This window comes from Cebus imitator, unplaced genomic scaffold, assembly GCF_001604975.1.
Source record: "Cebus imitator isolate Cc_AM_T3 unplaced genomic scaffold, Cebus_imitator-1.0 Scaffold124, whole genome shotgun sequence".
Classification (NCBI taxonomy): domain Eukaryota; kingdom Metazoa; phylum Chordata; class Mammalia; order Primates; family Cebidae; genus Cebus; species Cebus imitator.
The window spans coordinates 556,777-575,705 of NW_016107439.1; the positions used below are offsets into that span (position 1 = coordinate 556,777).

Consider the following 18,929-nt stretch of genomic DNA (forward strand, 5'->3'; position numbering starts at 1 on the left):
GCTATGAATTTGTGGAGTCAGGGGGTATATGGGAAATCTCTGTACTTTACACTCAGTTTTCTATGTGGACCTAAAACAGTGGTGTTAAATTAGAAAAGATAAAGGAACCAAATTCATGCTCTAAAGTCTTTTTTTGTTGTTGATACTTACATAGTACTTTTCTGATAGAAGGGTGACTAAAGTGCTTTTTAATATTGTGTCAAGAAGTATTGTTGACGTTTCTGAGAATTTTAATTTTGTCAATAAAAGAAAGTTAATAGCCATAATTGGACTGTGTCATTAAAACCATTCTAGGTAAACAGGATAATAAAATAACCGCTTGATAGTGATGTTTTAAAGACTTATTTAATACGTGTCAAGTGCTTAAAACAGGGCTTTACATTACACATAGTAAACTGCTTGGTAGTTGTTAATTATTAGTTGAGAATTGTTATGAGACTTTTTTCTCATTCTGCACAATAGACCCTTGATGATCAGTTGATTATTTTATCCATCCGTGGATAACAGCTGTTGGCCCAGGGCAGTCCTTACTTGGGCACTCGAGAAAGTTCTCTGAAATTCCTCTCCAGGAACTTTTAGCTTTCCTGCTCAGAACATCAGAATGGCTAGTATAGTGCAGTCAAGTGGTAAGGGTTTAAAGTGGGTTCTGCTTTAGCCCTGTGTGATTCAGGGCAAATTGCTCCACCTTTTACTTTCTTTCTTTGCCCATCTTATCTCAGGAAATGCCCTTTCTCATTTGCTGTTTGATTCTGAGCATCTACACGGGACTTATTTTACTTCCACACAAATGTCATATGCCTGGCCATTTGAACACACTGTGTTCACTTTGGACAAAAATTTTCTTTCTCACCTCTCCCTCTTGCTTTATTTGACTAGATCATACACATTCTTGCATTTAATTCCAATTCTCCTCCTTTAGGATAACTTTTTTTTTTTTTTTTTTGAGATGGAATCTTGCTCTGTCACCCAGCCTGGAGTGCAGTGGCGCCATCTCGGCTCACTGCAACCTCCATCTCCCAGATTAAAGCTATTCTCCTGCTTCAGCCTCCCAGTATCTGGGATTACAGGTGTGCACCACCATGCCTGGCTAATATTTGTATTTTTAGTAGAGATGGGATTTCACCATGTTGGCCAGGCTGATCTTGAACTCCTGACCTCAAGTGATCCGCCCACCTCAGCCTCCCAGAGTGCTGGGATTACAGGTGCGACCACTGCACCCAGCCTAGGAGAACTTTTCTAACCAATTCCCAGCAAACTGGTTTGTATCTCTATTATGCTTTCCCTTCACACCCTCATGATGTTTCAAGCTTTTTGTCCCCTTTACAGTTGCCCTATAAATTGAGTTCCCAGAAGGGTTAATGAGATCTGACCTGTTTATTGACACATTCCCAATTCTCGGCACGTAGAGGAGGCTCACAATAAATGTTCTATATATTGATGAAATAAAAATACTAGAATTGATGTTACTTAAAATTTGATTAGCATTATTTCAGCATCTGCTCTTTTTTTTAACAGAATTTTTATTTTTATTTTTTCCTGCAAAGCTGCTGAAACTCAGAAGCTGATTGTGTTACATTGTAAGATGCCTTTGGATAATTCTACAGTCCTCTTAGATGAATCTTTAGAACTTGGCGAGTTTCGCTAGATACCTTCAATCATCATTTTGAGCTCAAAGGTATGCTATCTTTGTTTTGTTATTTTTCCCCTTAATCATGTTAGGGTGGGATTTGGAGTGTCCTGGTGGACGCATAGGACAAGGAATTATAAAAATACTTGGGGAATGATCTGCTACTTTCCTTGGCAGCTTTTATTTATCTTTAGAATTTTCATTCTTACGAGGAGGAAGAAAGTTATTCATTGGGAAACATGATTGAAATCCAGATGTATTTTATTTTTAGCAATTCCTGAAATTTTTCAAAATTAGTGCTTAAAGTAAGAATTATAACTTATCTCTTCCTGAGTTAAAGGAAGATAATTTGCAAATGACTGAAAGTTGAAAAAGAATTATTTCCTGCCAGGTGTTGGGTATAGAGATAAAGTGTCAGTGGAGTGAGGTAAAAGAAGGACCAGACTGCAGCTCCTATATACAAGCAAGTTTCGCCAGGATCTGCATACTACCAAATTCATCCAGCCTGCTGCCTGCTTTGGTATGAGCTAAGAGTGGTGTTTGCATTTGTAAATGGTTGGAAAAAATCTCAAGAAGACTAATTTGTAATACATGAAAGTTATATGGAATTTAAATTTTACTGTTTATGAGTAAAGCTTTATTTGAACAATAGCCACTTATTTTTTATGTTTTGTATATGACTGCTTTTAGCTTGTAGCAGCAGTTAAGTACAGTCATGCATTACATGGTCAGTGATGGACCAAATATGCTACAGTGGTCCCATCAAATTATAATGGAGCTGAAAAATCCCTATTGCCTGGTGACATCATGGCCATCATGTCATCATGAAGGCCTTTTACAGGGCTGTGAAAGGGCCCTGTGGCCTTTTACAGAATAAGCCTAGCTGATCCTTGCTGTACGTGGCTGGAGAAGTATTTATAGATTTGAGTGCTATGGTTTGAGAGATGAACTGGGGGGATATTAGACGGAGGTAGGAGTTCGTGCCAATTCTCAGCGACTTATCTGTACTTTTTTCTTTTGTGGAAAGTATAAGCCATACTCTCATTATATCACCTGTGTTGTTTTAAAATAATACATGAGGGGAAATGGATTCTTCTATTATTTTTATTCTAAAATGAATATAAATGGGAATATGTAGAAAGAAAATTAGTATGCTACTTTGTTTTTAATTAAGTTTTAATGTTATTATAATACCTTATGTACCTAATATCTTCAGTACTTAAGAGACTAGTTGATGACTGACTCAATGAAACAGAAGTAATTCATTGGGGATGAAAGTACACTGTCCCTTTGGAGTCAATGGATATAGTTGAGGCCTAAAGGATATAGTTGAGGAACTCTTTTGTAATCAGACACAGGCAAGTTAAGTACTATATTAGGACATAGAAGACCATAATTTTCGTGTTTACCTTCTTTGTCTCTTGAGAACACTTAGTTATGTGACTCGGGGCACATTTACCATTCTGAATCTAATTGCTTCATTTCCAAATTAGGGAAAACTAATAACTTTCCTATCTGAAAGCAGGAGTCTTGGTGGTTTGCTAAATTACAAGTTTCCTAAGAGTAAGTACCATGCCTTTTTAGCTCACACCTGGATTCCCCAACCCCACAGTTAGCATAGGCCTGGCACATAGTTGGCACAGAGCAAGTATCCAGTGAAAGAACAAAGTATGTGCTGGTTCCAATATGTATTATATTTACGCATGATCAAAAGTCATTGCACTTTTTTTAAAGGTTTGCCTATAGAGACTGGGTGTTTTTGTTAACAGAGGAGAGAATTTTGATGAAAATAGTAATTTTCTGTAGATCCTTTAAAAAAATTTTATTTATTTTAATTTTTGAGACAGAGTCTTGCTCTGTAACCCAGGCTGGAATGCAGTGGTATGATCTTGGCTTCTTTCAGCCTCCACCTCCTGGGTTTAAATGATTCTTGAGCCTCAACCACGTGAGCAGCTGTAACTGCAGGCGTGCGCCACCATGCCCAGCTAATTTTTGCATTTTTAGTAGAGATGGGGTTTTGCCATGTTGGATGGGCTGGTCTCAAACTCCTGACCTCATGTGTTCCCGCCGCTTCTGCCTCCCAGAGTGTTGGGATCACAGGCGTGTGCCTCCATGCCCAGCTCCCCACTTTTTTTTTTGAAACAGGGTCTTGCTCTGTCACCCATGCCGGAGTGCAGTGGTGCAATCTCAGCTCGCTGCACCTCCCAGGCTCAAGCGATCCTCCCATCTTAGCCTCCTGACTAGCTGGGACTGTAGGTGCATACTACCATGCCGAGCTAATTTTGTTTATTTTTTGTAGAGATAAGGTCTTACTGTGTTGCTTAGTCTGGTCTAGAACTCCCAGACTTAAGTTGTCCTTCTGTCTCAGCCTCCCAAAGTGCTGAGATTTACAAGCATGAGTCACAGTGGTGGCCTAGATCCATTTTCTACAGATAGCAATCAAATTTTTGGTCAGTTTTTTTTGTACAAATTGATTATATATTTCTATTTAACAGAAAGAATATAATCTCAAAGAAATCTAGAAACCTCCTCATTATAAAGCTTTAAAATATATGTACTGTAGGCCAGTTGTGGTGGCTTATGCCTGTAATCCCAGCACTTTGGGAGGCCATGGTGGGTGGATCCTGTGGTCAGGAGTTCAAGACCAGCCTGGCCAACATGGCAAAACCCTATCTCTACTAAAAATACAAAAAATTAGCCAGATGTATTGGCAGGAGCCTATAATCCTACCCACTTGGGAGGCTGAGGCAGGAGAATTGCTTGAACCCAGAAGGCAGAGGTTGCAGTGAGCCGAGATTGTACCAGCCTGGGCAACAGTGAGATATGTATATATTTTTTATTTAAGTCTCCTGAACTTTTCACAGCTCTTCCACTGAACCTCTTTTTTTTTTTTTTAATGGAACTTCTCTATATAGTTTTTTTTTTTTTTAAGAATTCAACTTTTAAAATCTTATGTTGCAGATATCATGTAAAGATAAAATCGTTTAAAAGGTATTTAGCAGAAGCCACGTGCATTGGTGTGGACCTATAGTCCCAGCTATCCAGGAGGCTGAGGCAGGAGTATCATTTGAGCCTAGGAGTTCAAGTCCAGCCTGGGCAACATAGTGAGGCCCTGTCTTGGGGGAAAAAAAAAAAGTATTTACTGAAAGAAAAGTGTTTCAAATTAAAGAAGTCTAGGTCTAGATAGACATGACAGCTAAATGCAGTACATGACCCTGGATTGGATTCTGTACTGGAGGAGGAAAAACGTCTTGGAGGGCATTTTTGCTCAACTGAAAAAAAAGAGAGAAAATAGGTATTACATTAAGATATGGTGTAACTTGTTTCCTGGATTTAGTAATTATACTGTAGATATTTAAGAGAACTGTATCCCCTTTGTTCTTAGGGGATACAGTTGAAGTATTTAGATGTAAAAAGGTGTGATATGTGCATCTTTCATATGGTTCAGAAAATATGTTTATGACATGGAAAATAATGCAAAATGTTGACAATTGGTCAAATCAGGCTAAAGGATATGTAGAAGCTCTTTGAACTATTCTTACAACTTTTCTGCATGTTTGAATGATTTCCAAGTAAATCCTTTTTTTTTTTGAAATCTAAAGTAAAGAAACATCTTTAGCAGCTATGTATAAAACTGGACATTACATCCAGTTACTTTTATTATTTATTTATTAATTATTTTGAGACAGGGTCTTGTTCTGTCACCTAGGCTGGAGTGTGGTGGCGTAATCACAGTTCATTGCAGCCTGGACCTCCAGGGCTCAATTGGTCCTCCTGCCTCAGCCTCCCTGGTAGCTGAGACTATACGCATGTGCCACAACATCCAGTTAATTTTTTTTATTAATTGTAGAGATGGGGTTTTGCCATGTTGCCCAGGCTGGTCTCGAACTTCTGAGCTCTAGTGGTCTGTCTGCCTTGGTCTCCCAAAGTGCTGGGATTACAGGTGTGAGCCACCTTGCCTAGCTACTGTTACTTTTAAATTAACATTTATTTCTATTAAAAACACACTTATAGTATTGCAATAGGACTGTTTAAAAAATATAATCCTTTTTTTTTTTTTTGAAACAGCTTTCACCTATACTTTGTTTACATGAAGGTACTGTTATTGAACAGAATTTTTTTTGCTGGGTGAGGTATCATTATATGGTCACAGTATAAATATTCCTTGTATGGTCCTTTACTGCATTTAGTATGTTTATGACTTACATTTTATAAAATACGTTTAATTATTTTATAGTAATATGGCCATGAAATGAAATACAACTTTGCACATGTAAAAAATGCAGTGCAAAGATGAGGTCTTTATATTAGCAGCATTTTTCCTGATTATCTCAGTTATTTTAATTTTAAGGTCATAGTTAAATACCAGTAAGTATAATTTAGAACTTTAAAAATTCTTGGGTACAGTTTACAAAGTTTTTATCGATCCTGTACTTCAGTATGTTCAATTCATATTCATTAAAAATTGATTTTGTTCTCAACGCCATAAAAAATGCAAAAATAAAAAAAAAGTGGATCTGGTTTTAGTACCATGTATTTATTTATATTTTGAAGGAAATTGAAGAATAAGGGTCTGTTACCTGTGTTTCTTAGAATGGTATTAGTAATTACAGACATTTTTGAACATTTACTTTGTTTGAGGCATTATATTCTAAGCACTTCACATTTAAAGATGTGAAGCCTCAAGGTGTGTGTGTGTGTGTGTGTGACCTCTTTTTGCCAAATAAAAACTGTGGAAACGAGTGATCTGGAATGTAATAAAGAAATATTGATTGTTTATAATTACACTAAGTACCTGCTGTCTTAGAATTTTCTAGTTTGTGAACATTGGATAACTCTAACTTCAAGCTCGACTTTCTGTTGACCTCATGTTGTGGGAAGAATCAACATACCAAGACATTTCTTCAGTGATTGTGTTAAGCAAGAATGTGAACATGACTTTTAGTATCCACGAAGAGGCAGGCTGATGTAGAACTTAGCTTAACTAGACTTTTTAATTTTATAGACAAATAACCAAAAAATTAAATTTGAAAAATCAAGGGACTGATGTGGCATCACTCTTTTTAGTCTTTGATCAAATTATAACACACATATTATAAAGTTTATAAATTCTGAGTGTCATTTTGAAGAATTCTTATGAAGTCAACAACTGTTTAACCAATATCGAGAGATATAGGACATTTTCATCAGCCCGGGAGCCTCCTTCATGCCCCTTAACAGTTACTACATATTCCCAGAGGTCACTGTATTGTGACTCATTCAGTATTCATTAGTATTGTCTACTTTTTAATTCTGTGCCTAGCCTTTTAAAATCTTGTTTATGACTCATCCATATTGACGCACGTAGCAGTGGTTTATCTTTTCTTTTGCTGCTGTGAAATATTTCATTGTATGGTTATGTCAGTATTTACTGTGATCAACATTTGGGGTGTTTCTAGTATTGGCTGTTGTGAAGAATACTTCTGTGAACATTCTTGAGCATGTCGTTTGGTCCACATATGTACACATTTCTGTTGAGTAAACACCTAAGAGTGAAATTGTTGGGTCTTAAGGTATTTGGCTGTTTAGCTTTAAGAGATTCTCCTAGTTTTCCAAAGTAGTTAAATCAATTTACATTCCCATTAGCAGTGTACAAAGAGTTCTTATTGTTCCACATCCTCACCAACATTTGAAATTATTAATGTTTTTAATTTTAGCTCTTCTGGAGCGTATATACTAAAGATGTATTATAGTTTTAATTCATAATTCCCTGATGATTTAAAAGACTTAGCATATTTTCAAATGCCTGTTGATCATTTGAATACCCTCTTTTAGGATATGACTGTGTCTTTTGCTGATTTTTCTCTTGAGTTGGTTGCCTTGATTACCTCAGAAATAGATAATTTCAGTTTTTCAGTTGTATTGAAGGTATCTTTGCTAGTTTTTGGCTTGCTTCTTCACTTTTCTAACAGTGTATCTTGATTGAGATAATTTCTTAATTTTAATAAAGTCTTTTATCATTTTTTTTTCCCCATTTATTTTATTGCATTTTAGGTTTTGGGGTACATGTGAAGAACATGCAAAATTGTTGCATAGGTACACATGTGGCAGTGTGATTTGCTGCCTTCCTCCCCATCACCTACGTCTGTCATTTCTCCCCTTGCTATCTCTCCCCAGCTCCCCACCCCCCACCGTCCCTCCCCTATTTCCCCCCAACTGACCCCAGTGTGTAGTGCTCCCCTCCCTGTGTCCATGTGTTCTCATTGTTCAACACCCGCCTATGAGTGAGAACATGCGGTGTTTGATCTTCTGCTCTTCTGTCAGTTTTCTGAGAATGATGGTTTCCAGGTTCATCCATGTCCCTACAAAGGACCCAAACTCATCGTTTTTGATGGCTGCATAATATTCCATAGTGTATATGTGCCACATTTTCCCTATCCAGTCTATCGTCGATGGGCATTTAATAGTTAGTACTTATGTTTCATTTAAGAAATCTTTGCCTCCCCTGAAGCCAAGAAGATGTTATCTTTGTTTTCTTCTTTAAACTTGACTGTTATAACTATTGCATTTAGGGTTATGTATGATACATGTAAGCTTCATAGTTCATTTTATTTTCCATATGGAAGTCCAGTTGTTCAGTATTGTTTACTGAAAAGACCGTCCTTTCCCTACTCTGCAGTAATGCTTTTGTTGTAATTCAAGAGACTGTTTATTCATGGATTTATTTTTGGACTCTTCTGTTGGTCGGTCTGTTATGTCATTGCCATACTTTTTAAATTATTGTAGCTATATAATAAGTCATAATATCTGATAGCTCAAATCATTTAATTTGTTCTTCAAAATTACCTTGATTTTCTTGGTCCTTTGAATTTCAATAAAAATTATGTCCTCAGCTTATAAGCAGTCCTCCTTACCCCCACCACCCACCACAGAAAAAAACCTGATTGGATTTTGTCTAGCTTAATGTAGAATTTATAAACCAATTTGGAGATATTGGATGTTTTTCAATATTGAGACTTTCAATCATTAACGAGGTTATGATTGCCTTCTTATATTTAGACCTTTTATAATTTCTCTTAGGATGTTTGTCATTTTGCATGTAAAGGTCTTACATGTCTTTTGTTGACTTCTTAAGGTATGATAATGATATAGTAGTTATGTTTTATAAAAACCCTTGTAATTTATACAAACATACTGGGCTATTTACAGATGGAATGATACAGTGCTTGGGATTTGCTTCCAATAATCCAAAAGAGTGGAGAGGAAGGGAAGGAGCAAAATAGATGAAACAGGATTAGCCATGAGTTGATAATTATAGAAACTGGGTGATGGATATATAGGATTAATTATATTATTCTTCTTACTTTGTGTATATTTGTAATTTCCCATGCAAATAGGTTTAAAAAAGTGTAATGTGGCTAGTCTAAAGGTAATGGGTTATCTCATTTGATTGTTCACAGTCAGTTACAGATTGAACTCCTTGTTCTACTCTTTCCCCCTCATCTCACTACTGCACATGACTGATTAATAAATATATATATAAGCCAGGCATGGTGGCCTATGAATGTAGTCCCAGCTTCTTGGGGGACTGAGGCTGAAGGGTCACTTGAGCCCAAGAGTTTGAGGTTGCAGTGAGCCGTGATTACACTACTGCACCCCAGCCTGGGTGACAGAGTGAGATCCTGTCTCTTAAAAAAAAAAATTTAATATAAAGAAATAATAAAAAGTATAATGATTGTAGTAGATTGAAATACACAAATATATAACAATTCAAGAATTCATAATAATTCTTTAAAGAAAACCTCATAGACACCAATTTATTATTCTGAAAATAATTAGTAAGTGAAAGGAAAAGGTCAACCATTTATTAATCTTTTTCTGTACAGATTATATTCCAAGACTACCAAGTAGTTAAGGGGGAAAGCATATCTTTAGAAGAATTGTAGCTGTTAAGAAACATTGGAAGCCAGGTGTGGTAGCCCACGTCTGTAATCCCAACACTTTGAGAGGCTGAGGCAGGAGGATTGCTTGAACTCAGGAGTTTGAGATCAGCCTGGGCAATATAGCAAGATCTCATCTCTTCTAAAAACTCAAAAATTAGTCAAGCATAGCAGTACATGCCTGTAGGCTCAGCTGCTTGGGAGGCTGAGACAGGAGGATCACTTGAACCCAGGAGATAGAGGCTACAGTGAGCTGAGATTACACCACTACCCTCCAGCCTGGGCAACAGAATAAGATCCTTCTCAAAAACAAGCACAAAAACAAACAGAAACGCTGGATAATATTCAGCTTACAAACTCACCACAGTGCATACTCCTAATGAAATAATGAATCTAGATAATTAGTCATGACTACTAAAGCCATTAGGTGAGATTTAATTGAGAAATGGATAAAACATAATGGATAAGCCAAAGTGGAGTAAGCCTCTCCGATTAGAACTTAAAACCTTGGTTAGGCCAGGTGCTATGACTCATGTCTGTAATTCCATCTATTTGGGAGGCCGAGGCAGGAGGATCGCTTGAGTCCAGGAGTTAGAGACCAGCCTGGGCAACATAATGAGATCTTGTCTCTGCAAAAAGTTAAAAAGTTAAAAATCAGCAGGGCATGATGGTATATACCTGTAACCCCAGCAACATGGAAGACTGAGGCAGGGGATTGCTTGAGCCCAGGAGGTCAAGGTGGCAGTGAGCTGTGTTCACACCAGTACACTACAGCCTTGGTGACAGAGTGAGGCCCTATCTCAAAACACGCCCTCCCAAAACAGAAAAACAAACAAAAAACCCCTCTAGATAGAAACAAAAACAACTATCTGAAGACTTTCAGAAGTAAACAGTAGCAGGCAATCTGAGAAGTCAGAACCTGAATAGCTTGTATAGTGCTGAGCTTACCATTTTTTTCTTTTTGTCATCCAGCTTTAACCAAATGGTGTACTGGGTGGAAAAGTATGTATTGAGTGCAGCCGTTAGCAAAAACTCCAAGAGAAACCCCTTATTTCTAGTCATAGGACGAGGAAAATTCCCCCCTTTTTTTCTCCCAGCCTTACCCTGATACTATTCATTCGTAAAATTGCATTGCCATAGTGGTACACTTGAAATCCCAAGAAGAAAATCCCAAGAAGAAAGCCGTCTCTCTGGCCAGAGGATTTGGGAGAGACCTCTGGAAGCTTGAGCATGATTTAGAAATCCCAGAGAGAAGACACCTACTGTATGGGGAGATTCCCTAATTGTGTGTATGAATGCACATATGTCCTACCTCTACATGTACATGGAACAGAGCCAAAGAAGCATAGCAAAGGCCTAGAGAGCTGAACTAGTTTGTAAACTGCTGCTCAAATCTCAGAGTTGTCCCTGAGAGATGCATGCGGAGGATAGATTCAAGCAACATAGTGAAGGCTTTGAAAACTGCAAGTGATGACTAGTACCGTGGCCTGTTAGGAACTAGGCCGCACAGCAGGAGGTAAGTGGCTGGCGAGTGAGCATTAGCACCTGAGCTCTACCTCCTGTCAGTAGCAGCATTAAATTCTCAGGAGCATGACCCCTGCTGTGAAACTGCACATGCAAGGGATTTAGCTCATATGCTCCTTATGAGAATCTAACTTAACAAGCCTGATGATCTGAGGTGGAACAGTATTGTCCAGAAACCATCCCCCCTGTCCAAGGAGAAATTGTATTGCATGAAACCAGTCCCTGGTGCCAAAAAAGTTGAGGACTGCTGCTTTAGAGGACATTAATAGAGCCTTGAATCTCATAACTTAATATCTAGAATGTCCAGGATACAATCCAAAATTACTTGACATACAAAGAAACAGTAAAATCTGATTTTTTTTTTTTTTTTTTTTTTTTTTTGAGATGGGAGTCTCGCTCTGTAGCCAGGCTAGAGTGTAGTGGTGCGATCTCGGCTCACTGCACTTGAACTCCTGGGTTCAAGCAATTCTCCTGCCTCAGCCTCTTGAGTAGCTGGGAACTACAGGCAAGCACCACACTTCCAGCTAATTTTTGTATTTTTAGTAGAGACAGGGTTTCACCATGTTGGCCAGGATGGTCTCGATCTCCTGACCTCATGATCCACCCACCTCGGCCTCCCAAAAATCTGACCATTTTCAAAGAGAAGAGAACATAAGTAGATAATAACCCTGAGATGATCCAGTTGATGGAATTATCAGAAAAAAAGCCTTAAAATAATGTTAATGGGGTGAAAGTGAACACTTCTGAAATGAGTGGAAAAATAGTTCTCTGAAAAAAAAAACTATTTGAAATAATCCAATGGAAATTTCAGAGCTGAAAAATATAATCTATGAAATCTACTGCATGGTCTAAATAACAGAATGGAAATGACAGAAAAGTCAGTGAACTTAAAGATAAATCAGTAGAAATCTCAACAGATCTTGAAGCCTTCTGTATCGAGAGTATATATATCTGTTCTATAATATGCTTGCTATATCCATGTTGCACTCTGTGAAACCTGGTTACAGGCCTTCTGGCTGGTGGCTTCATGTACTGTCAACATGTCCTCATTTATCCTATGTTTACTCCTATTTATGTGATGCAAAGACCTGTGCAGTTTAAGCCCCATCTCCCCTGCCACTCCACAGATTTGAGATACGGTCTTGGCCTGCCATTTTCCCAGGCATTGTCATTTTAGGGTAAGGATCAAACAGTCAGTGGGTTAAAATAATGGTTAAAATAATGATAATCATAAGGGAACTAAATAGATCCATTTTTTAAAATTTGAAAGCTTGGAAAGTAAATGGGGAGAAATGGGTAACATATGTATGTATATTGCAAAATCTTCTAAGTCAAAGTGAGTACATTTTTTTCCTAAAGATAAACTTAGATAAAATGATTATTTTGGTGGAGAAGACATGCTTTATGATAGTGTTTTTTTTTTTTTTTTTTTTTTTTTAAATTACCTGTGTTTGAGGATGCATCTAAACTTCTTTGAAATACTTTTCGGATGATTTTGAGTTTGGTTGGCCTACTTAGCTACTGGCAGTTTACCTGAGTTTTATTTAATAAGTCAAAACTGTCTTTTCAATGAAATGATTACTGCAGAAAGAGGAATACTTGTGGCCTTGAAAATGAATACATTTTTTGGTGGTGGTTTAAGTGGTTCTAGTGACCTCAATAGATGTAGTACATTATATGTCAAAACGTTGTCATTGTATTATATATAGTAGTTGTATGTTATTAAATATCTCATGACTTACCTCTAAGCCTATTCCTGTCAATACCACTTAATAATCAGATTTTCTAACAGGTCCCTAGAGGATTTATGTACTAATGAAATTCTGTACTTCTTTCAGATTGATAAAATTCTGTATCTCTTTTTTTTCTGGAGATCTGTCTCAGAAATTTACATACTTTTGCCTCTTAAAAATAGACTTCTACAAAGTCTGGGATTTAATTCATCTTTTTTGGACATCTGTTTAGTACATATAAATTACATTTGTTTATAGTGTAACAATTAAATAGTTTTCCAAAAGGGGAAATATTTGCTAGTATTCATTTGGACATTAAACTAACAGATTTTTCCATTGAGAAGAATATCCATAGAGCCTGTTGCTACCATATAGCAATAAAGTTAGACTTTAGTTACAGTTGAACTCATGCAGGCTGAATTGTCATGCACATTATTTTTCAGTTCCCTTTAAGAAATGTGAAAGGATAAGATAGTTCAGAAGTTAAGAACTACTGGCATAGTACTGTAGTCTTTTATCTATTAATAGATCAAATTATCCTTTGATGTTTCAATCTCCCCCAACCCCCCCAAAAAATGCTTGATTTTGTCTTTGCCATATAGATACTTCTTGGTTCATGGTATGTGGTAGGCAGAATACTGACCCTTCAGAGAGATTTATATCCTGATTATTGGAACCTGCCACTATGTTAGGGTACATGGCAAAGAATAATTAAGATCACTAATCAGTTAACTGTAAAATATTGAGGTTATCCTAGATCATCTGGGTGGGCTCAATGTCATCACAAGACTCTTTATGAGGGAAGAAGGAGGCAGAAGAAATGGCAGCCCAAGAAGGACTTGGCCTCCTGCTGGTTTGAAGATGGAGTAGAGGGAGCTGCGAGCTAAAGAATATGGGTGGCTTGAAAAGGCAAGGAAACAGATTCTCTGCTAGAGCTTCCAGAAGGGAATTCAGCCCTGCCAACACCTTGATTTTAACCCAGTGAGACCTATGTTGGGCGCTGACCCTCAGAACTATAAGATAATAAGTTTGTGTTATTTTAATCTATAAAGTTTATGATAATTTTTATAGCAGCCATAGGAACCATATAGTACCTCTTCAGTTTTTCACTAATAAAGTAAATTTATGTAGTGATTAGTTGAATCCTGCTGTGAATGACAATATGATTTTCTGTGAAGGTCAATTCCAATTTATTAAGAAGATGTTGATCATATTTTGGGTACTAACGGACAAGCCTTTGTTTACTAGAGGTCTTTATTTTCTACTCTCTAGGAATGGTGACTTGATTCCTTAGTTTAGCTGGAGAATAAGGAACCTGTGTACAGTGAGGTAGAATGGGAGTGAAGGAGAAATAGACTAACGCTAGAAAGGAACATTGGTGTCTTAGAATGTGATAAATAATCTTCAGAAGCCTTGGAGTCCTCAACGAGTTTTTCATTATTTGCATTATATGTGTTTGTGTTTGTTAGTAAATATTATAAATTGGAATTTTAAAAAGTTTTTATAGTCAGCACAGCTTGAACTGTATTAGAGTGGTAAGCAATCATTACATTTTGCCACAAAATAACTTATCAACGTGATAACCGTATAAAGGACTCAGTGGTTAAAAGGAAAGCTAGAGTTTAGAGAAACATGAAAAAGAATGAAGCATTTCTGATAGAAGATAATGAACAACCTAACCGATCATTGACTGTCACCATAATTAGTCTTCCTGACCATATCAAATAAACTTACTCTACTCCCTTATGCCTTTACTAGGATGAGAAACTGAGGGCCCAACAAAGATTATAAGCTGGGACAGTTTTTTTCCTTTTTAAAGACCAAACATAAATAAATAAGTTAGAACTATACTGTCAGTTTTTTTGTTTTTTGAGACAGACTTCTGCTCTGTTGCCCAGGCTGGAGTTCAGTGGTCATGATCTTAGCACACTGCAGCCTCTGTCTCTCAGGTTCAAGTGATTCTCCTGCCTCAGTCTCCCAAGTACAGTAGCTGGGATTACAGGTGCCCACTACCACGCCCAGCTAATTTTGTATTTTTAGTAGAGATAGGGTTTCTCCACGTTGGCCAGGCTGGTCTCCAACTCCTGACCTCAGGTGATCGCCTGCCTTGGCCTCCCAAAGTGCTGAGATTGCAGGTGTGAGCCATTATGCCTAGCAGTTTTCTTTCTTTCTTTTTTTTTTTTTTAATGCTTGTGTTTTTGTCTTTTTGCATCAAGTGGATCACATGCTATCCCAGCTTGTCTGAGAGATGAGTTAGGTGCTTAAAACTGAGGATATGGAGGGGCTTTTGGTTATTAGTAATGGTGAATTCTGGGGTAACACTAGCAGAATGCATGGGAGGTGGGGTGGAACACAAAATTGTTGGAGAAGAGATCAAGAACTGACTGGCCAATTTGGGGGCGTCATTTGTGTACATTGAAATCAAAAAGAGGTATTGGAGAGGATAGCACCTTTCATGGAATGAAGGAGCTTATCCCAGGGTATGTGAATGACTACAATAAGGAGGGGACAATAGCTGATGTAGTCTGGTGGCATGAGAGTCAAAGCTAGGGTTTTAGGGAAGGGAGAAGAGAAAATAATTCAGAAATGACAATGAGTTACAAGGAAGTTCACTCTACCACCAGGACTTGGTCATCTGAGATATGAGAGAGAAAATTTATTTTCTCTTATATGGGAGAGAAGCCATCGTTTAAAAAGGCTGGAGCTAGAGTAGAACTCCTAGAGGGGAGAGAGATTTCAGTTGGTGCAAGAAAGGTGAAGAGTGTGCAAGAATAATAGTGAGGAAATAGGACATTTTGGACATAATGGGATTCGCTTTGATGATCTCCTATGCAGGTTGCTGTAAATATTGAAGGGGAGGTGTTTGTGAGAGGCAGGCTTATCAAGAGAAGCCAGATCCTGTGTAATTTTCTGTTGCTACCATATAAATTACCACAAACTTAATGGCTTAAAACAATACAGATTTATTGTTCTGCAGTTCTACAGCTCAGAAGACCAACACGGGTTTTACTGGCCTAAAATCAAGGCATCAGCAAGGCTGCATTTCTCTCTGGAAGTCTCAGGGGAAAACCTGTTTCCTTGTGTTTTCAAGCTTGTAGGAGGCTGCTTGAATTCCTTGGCTTGTGACTACCTTCTTTCACTTTCAAAACCAGCAACTTTGCGTGTTTTTAAAAAAATTATTTCAATAGGTTTTTGGGGAACAGGGTGTTTGTTTACATTGGTAAGTCCTTTAGTGGTGATTTCTGAGGTTTTGGTGCACCCCTCACCCAAGCAGTGTACACTGTACCCAATGTTTGGTCTTTTATCCCTTGTCCTCCATCCCACCCTGCCCCCTGAGTCCATATAGTCTATTGTATCATTCTTATGCCTTTGACTTGGTATCTTTTTTATCCTTCTCTCTGGTATATCAAACTACAGCCAGGAAAGGTCCTTTGCTCTTGAGAACTCACATGATTACTTTGGACCCACTTGGATAATCCAGGATAATCTCCACGTCTCAAGATTCTTACCCTTAATTACATCTGCAATGTCCTTTTTTTGTCATGTGTGGTAACATCTTCATAGGGTCCAGGGATGAGGGAGTGGACATTCTTTGGAGGTAAGCAGAATGCTTACCACAGGGCTCCTTCTTTCTTCCTGCTGGCATTAGGATGGAGGCCAGGTGGTATAACTTTAGGTGTATGGTACCTGATTACATCTGAAATTCATTCAGAGGCGTGTGCTCTCTCTCCACCTTCAGGTTTTGTGTGAGGCTTACTTGAGACTGGGGATAGATGTAGGCCTCACTCTTATCTCTGAAAAGGGGATAAGGTGTTCCTATACTCTGTGGACAAGATCAGTCTATTTACATGAATAGGAAGCTCAGACATTACTTGAAAAAATGTATTAGTTGAATTATTGGAATAGTGTTTTCCCACTAAGAGAACTGTACTGTTTAGTTTTTGTTTATTTAATGAGCTTTAATGAGTATCTCACATCTTGACGTTCAGCTGGCCAGAGTTGTACTATCAGTTGATGTCTGTCTTGAGCCAGAATCCTGTCTGGCTCTAAGAGGTCTGGTTCATAAAACCAGATCTGATTCTTATTCTTACAAGTCAATTTTCAAATTTAAATTGATTGTAGAGATAGCTGTAAAACCAAGAATGTGTTTTATTTTGCCAATATTTTATATGGGTTGTAGAGGTGGCTAATACATTTAGTATTGAATACATTGAGAATTACTGTTTAATTTCATTTTTTCCTTGTATATTAAACAACTAATCTAAAAAGTATTAAATATTTGGGCCTTTCTTTGCAAGTTAAAGTTGTTCTACTCTTAGAAATAATTATCTTTTCAGTTACACAAATTCAGTAATCTGCAAAAGCAAGTTAGAGTTTTTCATAAATGGTAATAAATGTAGTTAAGGATTGTTGCTTGGGTTTTGTATAATACCGGTCAGTTAAATTTCAGCACTACTTTTAATTAATGTTAATAGATCCATCAGTTCCCAAAATACCTGTGGTATCAGAATTAACAAACCTAAATTCCAAAGTAGGTCAGTGGGTCAGTGGGTTGTTAGGTTAGGGGAAAAATGTAGTTTTAATTTTTAAAATTCAAGTTCCTGAGTTAGCCATTTTTAATTAATAGTTTTTAAATTATTATTAACTAGATGAAACTTTTTTCTTTAAATGAATAGAACATAGGAAAATAGTCTCTGTTACTTATGTTTTTGTTTTCTGGAATAGGTAACAGGTTGTGTTTATCTTATTAGCCTCCTCATGGATAGCTAGGCCTCTAGTATTGGACAGTTAAAAGAAAAAGAAAAAATGCAGCACTTAAGTTTTCTGAGTTTAAAAGTAATGCATGTTCATGGGAGAGATTTTAGAAAGTACTAAAGAAAGAGTAAAAAACGCCATCCATAAAGTAATTACCTAGGAGCAACCACAGTTTTATATGTTCAGGTTTATGTCTGATACATTTTTATGCCACTGTTACTGCAGTTAGACATTTAAATCTGTTCTAGCTTTACTATTTTTATTTTATTTTTATTTTTTTTTTTGAGACAGAATCTCGCTCTGTCTCCCAGGCTAGAGTACAGTGGCGCAATCTTGGCCCACTGTAACCTCCGCCTACTGGGTTCAAGTGATTCTCCTGCCTCAGTTTCTCAAGTAACTGGAATTACAGACTTGTGACACTATGCCTGACTAATTTTTGTATTTGTAGTAGAGATGGAGTTTCACCATATTAGCCAGGCTGGTCTTGAACTCCTGACCTCAAGTGATCCATCCACCTCAGCCTCCCAAAGTGATAGGATTATAGGCATGAGCCACCGCATCTGGGCTAGCTTTACTATTTTTAATAATATCTCAAGTAATATAAAAGTTTAGGTATATCTTTGATTATTATTTCTCAAAGTGAAATTACTGGGTCAAAGGGCATGATTTTCAAACTATTTGTAAATCTCACCAATTTGTTCTTTAAGAAAGGGAAATTCCTCCTTTTCCTAGTTTGTAAATTCCTTCTCTTCCTAGTTTGTTGAATGTTGTTTTTTAAAAAATCATGAATAGATGTTGAATTTTATTAAATGCTTTTTCTGCATCAATTGAGATCCCGCATATATATGATTTTTATCCTTTATTTTGTTAATGTAGTGTATCACATTGATTGGTTTTATTAATATGTGTTGAACCTTGCTCAAATCTCAGGAATAAATGCCAATTGAATCATGTTGCATAATCCTTTTAATTTACTGCTGCATTTGGATTGCCTGGTATTTTGTTGAGAATTTTTCATCAGTATTCATCAGGGATATTGGCCTGTAGTTTTTTGCTTATGTTGTCTTTGGCTTTCATATCAGCATAGTGCTGGCCTCATAGAGTTTGGAAGTGTTCCCTTTTCAGTTTGTTGGAAGCATTTGAGGGGGATTGGTATTAAATATTCTTTTACTGTTTGGTAGAATTCTTCAGTGAAGCCATGTGTATCGTCCTGGGCTTTTCTTTGTTGGGAAGTTTTTGATTCAATATACTTACAAGTTATACATGTCTTCACATTTTTATTTTATCATTCTGACTTTTATTATCACTGATGAATTTGTCTATTCTTTAAAAAGACTATGTACTCTCTTGTAGAGTCATCTATGCTGTTGC

The 18,929-nt window shown here is 37.2% G+C and overlaps 1 protein-coding gene across 5 annotated transcripts in view; it reads left to right on the forward strand.

The window, feature by feature from the left end:
• Positions 1-18,929, forward strand: part of CLOCK (clock circadian regulator) — a 112,887-nt gene that overhangs the window by 33,619 nt on the left and 60,339 nt on the right. For all 5 annotated transcript variants that reach the window (XM_017540246.2, XM_037742596.1, XM_017540248.2 and 2 more), the window contains one exon: positions 1,545-1,675. The gene's annotated coding sequence lies outside the window, so the exon portion shown is untranslated. The remainder of the gene's footprint in view (positions 1-1,544; positions 1,676-18,929) is intronic.